Raw genomic sequence first — 11,366 nt, forward strand, 5'->3', positions numbered from 1 at the left:
TTATTTGATGTGCATACAATAATATGTATTATTTAGTTGATAAGTTCCTCATTTATCTTCTTCTCGTACCCTAGATTTTCAAAGAAAGGTTGTAGATTATGATAGGCTTTGTAGAGAATTAAAAATAGTGAGTGTTCGCAAGAGATCTTGTATTATCGAAAAGATTGCCTATCTTGATCTCTGTTGTTTGGAAAACTAGAACATTTTATTGCAACCATAATAAATGGAAATGTCATGTTAGACCTATTTTCATTCTTTTAAACAATAGTGAAACGAAAACTACACAATTAAGATGATAGACTTATAGTGAGAAATTTAATAATGTCATGTGATCTTCTGTCCATGTATGAAATAGATTGGTTATCAAACTCTATTTTTCCTCCTCTTTGTCTAGATTATTATATTTTAGTAATGCTACTAAAGAGTGCATTGATTTAAATAGAGTGTTTATAAAACATTTGAAATTGTACTTTTTGCATTTTTGTCTTTTTATGGAAAGATGAAAGTCTTGAGCTTCATAACGAAATTTGCATAGTTAGTAATGTGGTTGTGAATGATTAATGGATTTAGAAAAGATATCGGAATGATGTTAGTTCCTTATGTAATGTTGAATGATTAAGAAGAATTTTAGTACTTGTAAGTAGAATAAACTTTATTCAAGTATTCATGTGAAAAGCATAATTAAAACCTTCCTTGAGTAGATGATAGAGTACTGAAAAGTACTCCCCATAAATGTGACTAAACCAGTACTGGTACTTTCTTTGTGTATTGTAAGAAACCCGTGCTTTCTTTATGTGCCCATGGGATGGTGAAGTAATCAAACATGGAGGATATGTTTACTTATGAGTATGGGAAACCATATTGTTTATGTGATGTTGCTTAATTGTTACCCTACTTAGTACCAAACCTCGAGTTGTTGGTAATTCAGTATGTTAAGGAGTAGTATTAGAAGTCACCATTCCTTGAATAGTATGGATCAGCGTACGAATAATGTGGGCACGGAGCGAATTTAGCTTCTCTATTCTGAGGAAAAATATAATTAAATAATGAAACTGTATTATAGGTGTACTCAATACTTTCCCTTTTGATGAACCGATTTATAAGGTTTATGTGTGCCAGCCTATTCCTATCCTTTATTTGAGCATATTGATGACAGTTCTTGAGCATAATGATGATTTTTATTGGTGGATCCTTTGAATTGTCTTCATGAAAGGTAGGTTTATTCACATGAGCTGCCAGTTGGTAAGTGTTGGTAGACATGTGGGTGGACCTTGGCCATGTATACCTTTGGCTTACAGTGAGTATCCTAAGAGGTACGTCTCTATGCGGGGTGTGACCTGTGCGTGCCCTTTTTTGTGAGGTACACTGCCATGCGAGATGCGTCTATTGTGTGCTTTTTCTACTTGGAGTATAGCCATGTCATGTTGAGACACGATGCAGGATGTAGTAGACATTGCCATGCGGCCTACTGACTGGTATAGGGTAGAGCCATGCCAGGTGACACATGATGCGGGGTTATATCGAGGTGCACACTGCCATTGCATGCGGATGTGTGACTAGACCGCACCACATGATGAGCTACTGTGATAGCTAGATGATTATTCCTTCCTTCCTCATTGGTGGTTAGATGCTAGTCACATAGTGATGTTATGTGCAGTTGTGATATTCTTATTTATTTCTTTGTGGACCAGCAATTTATTCTATTTTGAATTTGAAGGTTTAGCCACGATCTTGTGATCTTTTGCATACTTGATTTGGTGTTGCAAATTTTGGATTATTTTCTTGCCTTACTATTGGAATTGATGATTTATTATCTTTATTTGTTTGTACTTTGGTGGCTAAACTGGTTTATCCTTATTATTTTATTATGTTGGTTTTGTGTTGTAATGTGAATTCCCTTCCAAGAATGTAGGAGGCGGTCTTGGATGAGTGTATACGAGGAAGTAGACATAGGGAACCTTGAGGATGGGGGTATGTGAGGCTGTGATGCAGCTAGGATCCACTACCTACCTATGTGTGGTGACTATATCTTGGAGGCTAACCACCTTACTCAACAAGGGATCTTCACAAAGGTCTTGTATGGAAGGTAGCACCACTATGGTGTGTCCTAGCACCATCAAGCCTTGAGTGAGATATTGGATATTTATGATTATGTTATTGTTCTGTGATCAGGCATAGAGATTTTGATCGTGCATGTTATCTTTGATCGAACATTAGGCATGCTCACATGTGGCCTTTTGAGTTGTCCATTCCTGTTACATGGATGGTTATTATGTGTAATCTTGGAGAAAATTGTGTTATCTTGTCACTATGTTATGGGACATAATCATTGACAAGGTTTTGATATACCTAGCAAGTATGAGTAATTGTGTTTTGTATGTTGCTCTTATTTCATGAAAGTTAACTTGGCTGTAGAATTTGATATTGAAACTAGTTCTATGCGATTAAGTTTTATGAAAAGATGGATGGGTAAAATAAATTGATCATGATGCCATTTTTCTTGTCATACTTGGTTGATGAGTGTGGTAATTGTTGTCTATATCTTTTAATGCTTTAATTTGGTGTAATGAAAGGGATAAAATTCTTAGTTCTCTACTATGATTAAAGATAGTTCTTACAATATTTTAGGAAGCGTATGGATTTAGATGTATCTTGCCAATGGATGATGGCATTCGTAAAGGATTTAGAAATAATGTTTCATAATATTTATGAAAAGATTCCTATGTGCAATTTGATATTTGTTGAATGAGTTTCAGGGCTAATGCATATGACATGTTCTCTGGCTAGCCTTACGACTTCCAGGAGTAAGTCTGAACCTAGGGGGGAGAATGTAGTACCCCTGCCCAAATCAATTTCTAATCTTCATTTGATCTTGGTTAGTTGATCACGTTATAATGTTATAGTGAGATGTTTTGATTTTTCTGCATACCTGTTAATGTGGTTTCCGCACCAATTTGTATGCAAGTGTATTAGTTCTCCTATCTCATGTTATTAATCTCGGGCTAACACTTTCTTTAAGTATATATATGTATGCATGTATGACTCTTGGTTGCAGGAGATTTCAGGTACAATACCACATGGGTGCGAGGTTCGTCTTTGCCTGGATTCGCAGGTTTGAGTGTACATCTTTGGTCCTTAGAATTCGGATTAGGTGGTCGTAAGACCCTCGTTTGACCATAGTCGTGCTCAAGTGAGCATCGCCAATTGTCATCGGTATTCCCTTTGGTTGGGTAGGCAGGTCATCTATCTTTTTGGCTTTCTTGGATTGTGTGTTTTGTGTGTGTGGTTAAATTGAGTAATTAATCCTTTTCATTTTATTTGATTAAGTTGTGTTTATGCATTAAAAAATTAAGGGACTAAATTAAATAGGTTCCCTTTATGCAATTAATCATTATTTAGAATTGCTCAATTCAAATTGGTAGCTAGTTTAAATTAAATGGTAAATTTTAATGTATTAATTTATTTAGTTATGCTTTTGGAAAGGAAAGATTTAAATTAATTTGAAATAGAATTAATTTAATCTCTTTTCCTTTAAAAAAAATAGAAAGGTTGATTTTAATTATTTTAAAAAAATCAATTTTAATTAGTAAAGCAAGTTAATATATATTTGATAAAGTGTGAAAGATTAATTTGGGGATTTTATTTTAAATAAATATATATATATTGCCCATATAATATTTTTGAAATTTAAATGTTAAGTCGTGTTAATTTGGAAAATTAGAAATTAAATGAGGAAAAGGCATTTTGATTTTTTGAAATTAGAAATAAATGGTGTAAAAGTATTTTTATTTTAGAAAGGAGATTTTTGGTCAAAAACTTGGCATTTAACCTAGGGTTTGAAAATATTTTGGGGGGAGGATTATTTTTGGAAAATATTTTGGGGAAACATATTTTTTTGGAGAAGGGAATTTTGGGGTATGTTTGCAAAAGAAAGGATTTTTGGAGCTTGCAGGTGGGGCTCTTCTTCAATCTTGTGAGGATTATTGAACCAGGTAGGCCTCTGGTTTATTTCATTGACTTCTTTGTTTTAAAGAAATTGTTTTAGTTTCATTTTGTAAAAAAACTGGTTGTGTTTGTAGATAATTCCTTATTTTGTGTGGAAAATGGAAGAGTTATAATGAAATCACAAACTCAAACCCTCCTTGCTTCCTTTCCAAACCTCTAGATGTCATTTTTGCTTGTATAAATTGGTTTTCAAAAATTATAACCAAATATTGGGGTTTGGTTGTTCTTGAGGAAATTTTGTTTAAAAATCCAATGAATCTTCTCTTAAATAAATTTTAAATTTAAATTTAGTTTGGGGTTTTGGCAGATTTGATGTTAAATATGTGTAAATCAATCTCATTTTGCCAATATGGTGGCTGATTGAAAGAAAATTTTCTTGTTCTGAGTTATTTTGTAAATGCAAAATTTTAGAAAAACTCATTATTTTCTGGAAATTATTTTAAGTCTCTGTTGAGACTGTGTTTGTGATGTGTACGCGGGAGGTAGCATGCTACCAAGGGTAGCGGCTGCTACCAATTGGTAGCAGCGCTACCAACTGTAGCGGACTGCTACCAAAGGGTGGTAGCACTACCATAGGTAGTGTGAGCTACCAAGGGGGCCCATGTGGAGGTCCACGTGGGTACCCCCCCCCCCCCCCCCCTTTATATTTTTTTTTAAATTGTTTTTTTATATATATATTTTTATTATCAAAAAATATATATAATAATTTAATATTATTTAAATGTTAATTTTAATAAAGTTTTAATGAAGTTTAAATATTGCAACTAATTAATAATTTATGATTATTTTGTAATTAATTAATTGTATAAGTGGCACATATACATTAATTAATTTTCAAATTCTATTTTATTATCAATGCGTATTTTTCTAATTAGATACTTAATTTGTTAATGTTTTTTTTAATTATTAATTGGTTATATTTTATTAATCGCAGATTAATAAATATATAGTAATTAATATTTAAATTTTGGTATTTTTCTATATGTGTGCAAGGAAATAATTTGTCAAGTTGGGAATGGATTAGCTATATTTGTGTTCCTTATATGTAAATATTTCCTTGATCTGTATAGTGTAACTTGGCTCTGGAAAAGATGAATTTGAAGAGATTGTTTTCGAGCTCGTATGAGAATGATGTTTTATTTGTTGAATAAATATCATATTTACTTTGTTAATGTTTATTTATTTTATTAATGTGAATTTGGTTTAAAACTCATAATGACGTATTTATGTATGTTCGATGCAAATGAACCTTAGTGAGTTAGAAAACCAAGAACAACCTCTACCTAGCTGAGGTAGATAACTACAATCAAACTTAGATCATTTAGAAAACTTGATCGACTTTTAATGTTTAAATCAATATGGAAAAAGATTGTCTCTACCGGTTATTGCCTATGCAAGTTTAAATATTTGTATACGCTTTTGCTTAAGTAATGGCAAGACCTTGATTTATTTGATTGGACCCTGTCGTTTGGTTGATTTCAGATTCCTCTTTCTATCCTCGAACTTGAGTTTGATTGTTGTCTTGTGATGGTGTTATAACTAGTCGTGTTCATTATGCGGATGTCGAACGATGATTTGTGGTTGACCATAGTTGGTCAAGTCTCTAGTTAGAATATCGTCAGTTAGTGCACCTCATATGAAGTCGTCTTTGACCAAATGGTTGTTTCCTCAATTTTGAACTCTGGTTGCTTGACTTTGAGTATGTATGGGTTTAGGAGTTCGTTGAGTATGGTCTAGTGTCGTATGGTGGTTTCTGTAATACCCTAAAATTGGTCATCTAAACCATGGGCCCCTAATCTCGACAACATCACCAAGGTCCTAACCAAAGGCAATTAAATCAATCTTGAGACATTATTAATTCCTTAATTATCAAAAATCACATGGCAAATCAACCACTCAATATTAATTAAATATTTATTCAATTAATTGAATTATTTCAAGAATAATCATTTTGATCAATTATCCCATTTTAATTTATTAAATATCTTTGCATATTTAATTAATTAATAAATTTGCCATTCAATCATGTGAAAGGATTAATTTATTACAAAAGATGAATTAATTTATTACAAAGAGTTGAATTGAAACAAAACAAAAGTCAAAAAAAAAAAAGAATTGAAGAGAGAGAGAAATCAAACTTGAGATATTATTTCTTTTTCTAAATTTAGAACTTGAAATCAGAAAAGCAATTTAATTGAATTGTTGAATTATTCTCTAAAATTGGAACTCAAAGCTTTTCAGAAAAAGAAGTTCAGTTGCATTAAGAAAACTCTTTTCTTGATTAAATTGAAGAATTATCTATTTTTATCAGATGTGCATGGAATTAATTTATTATTATTTTCCAATGCAACTTGGACTTCTAATTTGAATGCATTTCAATTAAACTATAATTGGAATCTATCTCAAGGTTAACTCAACCTGATTTCTCAATTATTTTCAATTAATCCTAAATTGAGCTTTTTGTAATTCTCTATAAATTCAGTCTTCAGCTCTCATTCCAATTCACCCCAGAGATTTTTGAGAACACGCTTGGAAATTATTATCATGCTAATTTCGCTCTGGAGTCATTGAAATCATTGTGCTTTTTTACATTACTTGCATCCATTTTACATTCATTATTGCTTGCATGCATTGTTGCTTGAATTTGCTTGAATTACTCATCCATCTTGCATCCATATAGCTTAATATCATATAGATTAAATCCTTCGTCTTGGTGTAGTGTAGTCACTGGTATTGCTTATAAAAAATCTAAGAGCAATCTTATACTCGCATCTTTTAGAAGGCAATTAGTCGCTTTGCTATGGTTTATTTCTTATTGATTATTGATTACTAACCATGCATATAATGACTTAATTTAAGTGTTGCGCTTGCAGCTACAGGTTCACTTTTTCACACACACATTTTCCTCCATTTTGAACTCTGGTTGCTTGACCTTGTGTATGTCTAGGTTTATGAGTTCATTGAGTATGGTCTAGTGTCATGTGGGAGAGTGGCTTTCGATTGGGGGCCGTACCCAGATTAGTTGTTGAGTAACCCATCGGAAGTATGTCTAATAACTGATAACCTAATAGCGTATTAGAGAGTTAATTAATGAATCACTAAGTAAGATAATTGTGCCTCAAACATGGGACGAGTGCTAACATAGACATGACATGCAGGGAGAAGGCTTGAAATGGAAAACGATCATCCTTGTCTTCACGAAAGGATGTGTGGGTCCACATGAGGCTTGGATGGGCCAGAGGTTCAGAATAGGTTTCTAGGGTAACCCAGTGGATGGGGTCCGAACCTATGAAGACCTACCATGCTAACCATACCACGTTGTGTGATGATACTTGTCCCCTATGTTCGCTAGTGTGTGGTTGTGCTGTCTTGATAGGAGCACTTTTGTGGAGTTGTCCTGTTGCTTATGCCCTTGTGAGAACCTAATGTCATGCTAGACCTTGGGTTGCGATGACTTAGTTTTGTGGATGCTCCAGTTGACCTTTGTATTTGCTTCTATTATGTTCAGTTGGATTCTTTCCTATTCAAGGATCATTTATGTATTTATTTGACTGATGTGGTCGTTTGTATATTGTTTATGTTCACCTTGATCGCAGGATTGTAAATGATATGAACCTTATGTATTCTTAACTTATTTAAAGATCAGAGGGTCTTGCAGTTGAGCAGACCTGGAGATGTAGCCCTCTAGGGGTGAACCTTGATATCAATTTGGTGTTGTGTGGTGCTTATGTTCTTATGTTCCTTTTTAGTTTTTAACATGTATGGATGGCATTATGTTAGAATGTATCAAGTGGATTAGATGAAATTAATTTTAAATGCATGTGTCTAGTCATCATATTAAATGTAGAAATTGGATCATGAAAGAACTGTAATAACCCACCAAAATTGATCCAACAAAAATTGAGTATATTTTTTTTATTTATTATGTTTTATTCAATTGCATACTCTGGGCATCCATCCAATTAGGATTAGGCATTCATCCATTCGGGATGAGCTTCTAACCATACGGGTTAGGCAATTGTCCATATGGGACGTAAATTCCATCTATCCAATACGGGATAGGCATCTACCCATACGGGGTAGGCATCCATCCAAACGGGATAGGAGATGCTCTGGCCAGAGACTTAGACTCATCGGGACCATTCGGGTCCTGAGTCACTCACTAAGTACTACACTCTTCTAACAAGAATGCACCAAGGTCGTCGTCCTTAGGAGTAATAAAAAAATAACACAAGCTTGAATTCTGCCTCAGAATTTGGCTTAAAGCCTCGGGAAGTCAAGCGAATCCATACGGGATTCCTTCCGAGTATGCATTGAATTAAATTGATTATCTTATTTTTCATTTAGGATTCTTACTCAACTAAGCCTAGACCCCACCCACGAACGCCTGAGTACGAGGGACAACTCCGTCCCAAGACTGCCTACATACCCGCTTCAGCACGGGATCAAGGCGTAAAGTATGTAGTTCTATTTTCTAATCTATGGTTTGATGTAAACTGATTTGTGGGTACGCAACCCTTTCTAGGGTCAGTGTCCTAGACAGTTTCTCTGCGGTTGCTACCCACGATGGTAGCACTTAAGCGAAGGCTCAAGATGGCCTATTGCTTGTGGCCTAAAAAAAAGAAATAACTAGATCCTAATACTTATCATGAACGTCACCCAATTGCAAAACGCCAAAATCCCTTCAAAAGAAAAAAAAATAGAAATCAATTCCATGAGAGCTTTTAACTTGACCATCCCTAAGAGGGGTTTACTATGGTTTATCTCAACGGATGTGAAATTCATTTAAAAGTTATCTTATTAAATTATCGATCCAAGAGGGATTACCTGCCCCTTGGATTTTTTTAACTTCCAAATGTCCCTTATTACTCCCCGATGATTTATAGGGACGATGCCACAGACGTCGTTAATGCAGCTTTATTAGGCGTTAAGTGCAGTAGTTCAACACGACGGCATTACCCGTAAGCGTGACCCAGAGGCACCATATATACCGAACGCTGCTAGTTTTGGTTTTCCAACTTCCTTTATTTAGTTTTCTAACTACGAATAACAAAAATGAAAGCGTAAATAATTGAAGTAACTACTTGAAGTGTAATTTGCATAACAATGAAACTTGCATAATAGTAATTGCATGAAGATATAATTATTCTATAAATAATTCGCATGCTATGAATCCAAAATAACGATTAAATTTAAGCATTTGTATTAAAGACCAATCAAGTGTCCCAACGATTCTTAATGGGTTGAGTAACTTAATTTAAAAAAAATATAGTCTACGATTTTAAAACTTACTAAGGCAATTTAATTATGAGCTTGCTACATATTAGCCCAATTTTTTTCTAAGTCGAAATACAATATCTTATAGCTTACACAAAAAAAAGAATTCATTATTCCTAAATGCCATTTCTATCAACTAAAATAAAATTTTAATTAAATAACAAGGGATATTAATTTACATATATAAAAAAAATTTCCAATTTAAAATTTCAACTTACAAATTTGAAAAAAAAGGGAACTTTTAATTGAATAAGTTAGTTTATTAGGGTAGTAATGAGGGCGCGGGGTGGGGACCACGGGTCCCATCACCCCTGCGGCCCTGTATGCGCAGGTCCGCAGAGGTGAGGGGGCCCGCGGGCCCCTCCGTACTACTACGACAGTTCAACGTAACCGTCCTTGCATGCCGACGTTTATTTGGTGCGAAACGCCATGCGTTACGGGGGGGTTTTTAAGAGATTTTTCTAAAGTTCGAAACGATTTCTTTTCTTTTTGGTTATATATATATATATATATATATATATATATATATATATATATATATATATATATATATGTTCTTATTTATAACATTATTATTATTTTTTTTGATACAGGAGTATTGCATTTTAATTTATTGAAAATCACCCAGAGCAAGGTAGATAACAGGCAATAACAATGTTGCAGATTGATTTTCAGGGATAAAATACAATGAAGCAGTAACTAGAGAGGGTTTTTCTTCTCTTTTTTCATTTCTTTTGTTCTTTACACAGGGAGGTCTATTCACAGAGAAGGGAGATGATTTATTTATACACACAGGGAGATTTGTTCACAGAGAAAAGAGAAAATTGTTTGTACACACAGGGAGATCTAATTTTTATCAAAAATAAACTGAAGACAATGAATCTAATTTTCATCAAGTGACTCTATTCTCCTAAACCATTTAATCTACTTCTTTCAAAACTGAAACTAATTTCTTATCAAGAATTTAAACAATGAATCTCATTCTCTACAAAATCTGAAACTAATTTCTTATCAAGAATTTAAACAATGAATCTCATTCTCTACAAAATCTGAAACTAATTTCTTATCAAGAGTTTAAACAATGAATCTCATTCTCTACAAAATCTGAAACTAATTTCTTATCAAGAATTTAAACAATGAATCTCATTCTCTACAAAATCTGAACTAATTTCTTATCAAGAATTTAAACAATGAATCTCATTCTCTACAAAATCTGAAACTAATTTCTTATCAAGAATTTAAACAATGAATCTCATTCTCTACAAAATCTGAAACTAATTTCTTATCAAGAATTTAAACAATGAATCTCATTCTCTACAAAATCTGAAACTAATTTCTTATCAAGAATTTAAACAATGAATCTCATTCTCTACAAAATCTGAAACTAATTTCTTATCAAGAATTTAAACAATGAATCTCATTCTCTACAAAATCTGAAACTAATTTCTTATCAAGAATTTAAAAAATGAATCAAACAATTTAATCTACTTTTTATCAAACATTTTAATCTATTTCTTATCAAAATCTGAAACTAATTCTTAACAAAACACAAATGAATTTCATTCTCATAAAATAATTTAGTCAAATCTAATCTACCACAAGAATAAGATGCACAAACTAAGTTTGAAGGAACCTGGGTGCTTGAAAATGGTGTAGAGTCTTCCTTGATCCTCCAATTGAAGAGAAGTCCTCCCAACACAATCTTAGCTGAAAATGAAAATGGACTACAAAGGAGAATTTAACTTGCAGAATTTCTTATGGAATAGCCAACACTCATTTTGAAACTTGTACCTCTTTTATAAAAGAAATTTCAAATTCCCACTACCTAATTATTAATTGAAAAAAAAGAGATTCTCTCCCAATTTGGCCTCCATGCAAATTGATTAGGCTTAGTGGGAGGAGTTACATGCAAGGTGGTGGAGAAGCCTCTAGAAGCTTCTCATTCCTCCTACAACATGTGCCTTAATTTGGGTGAGGGGAAATTAAATAACCAATTAAAAATATATATATATTTTCCCATGTGTGTGTGTGGTTTATTATTTTTATTCCCTTACAATATTCATTCAATAGTTTATCCAAAGAAA

This window comes from Cryptomeria japonica, chromosome 5 (assembly GCF_030272615.1).
Source record: "Cryptomeria japonica chromosome 5, Sugi_1.0, whole genome shotgun sequence".
NCBI lineage: Eukaryota > Viridiplantae > Streptophyta > Pinopsida > Cupressales > Cupressaceae > Cryptomeria > Cryptomeria japonica.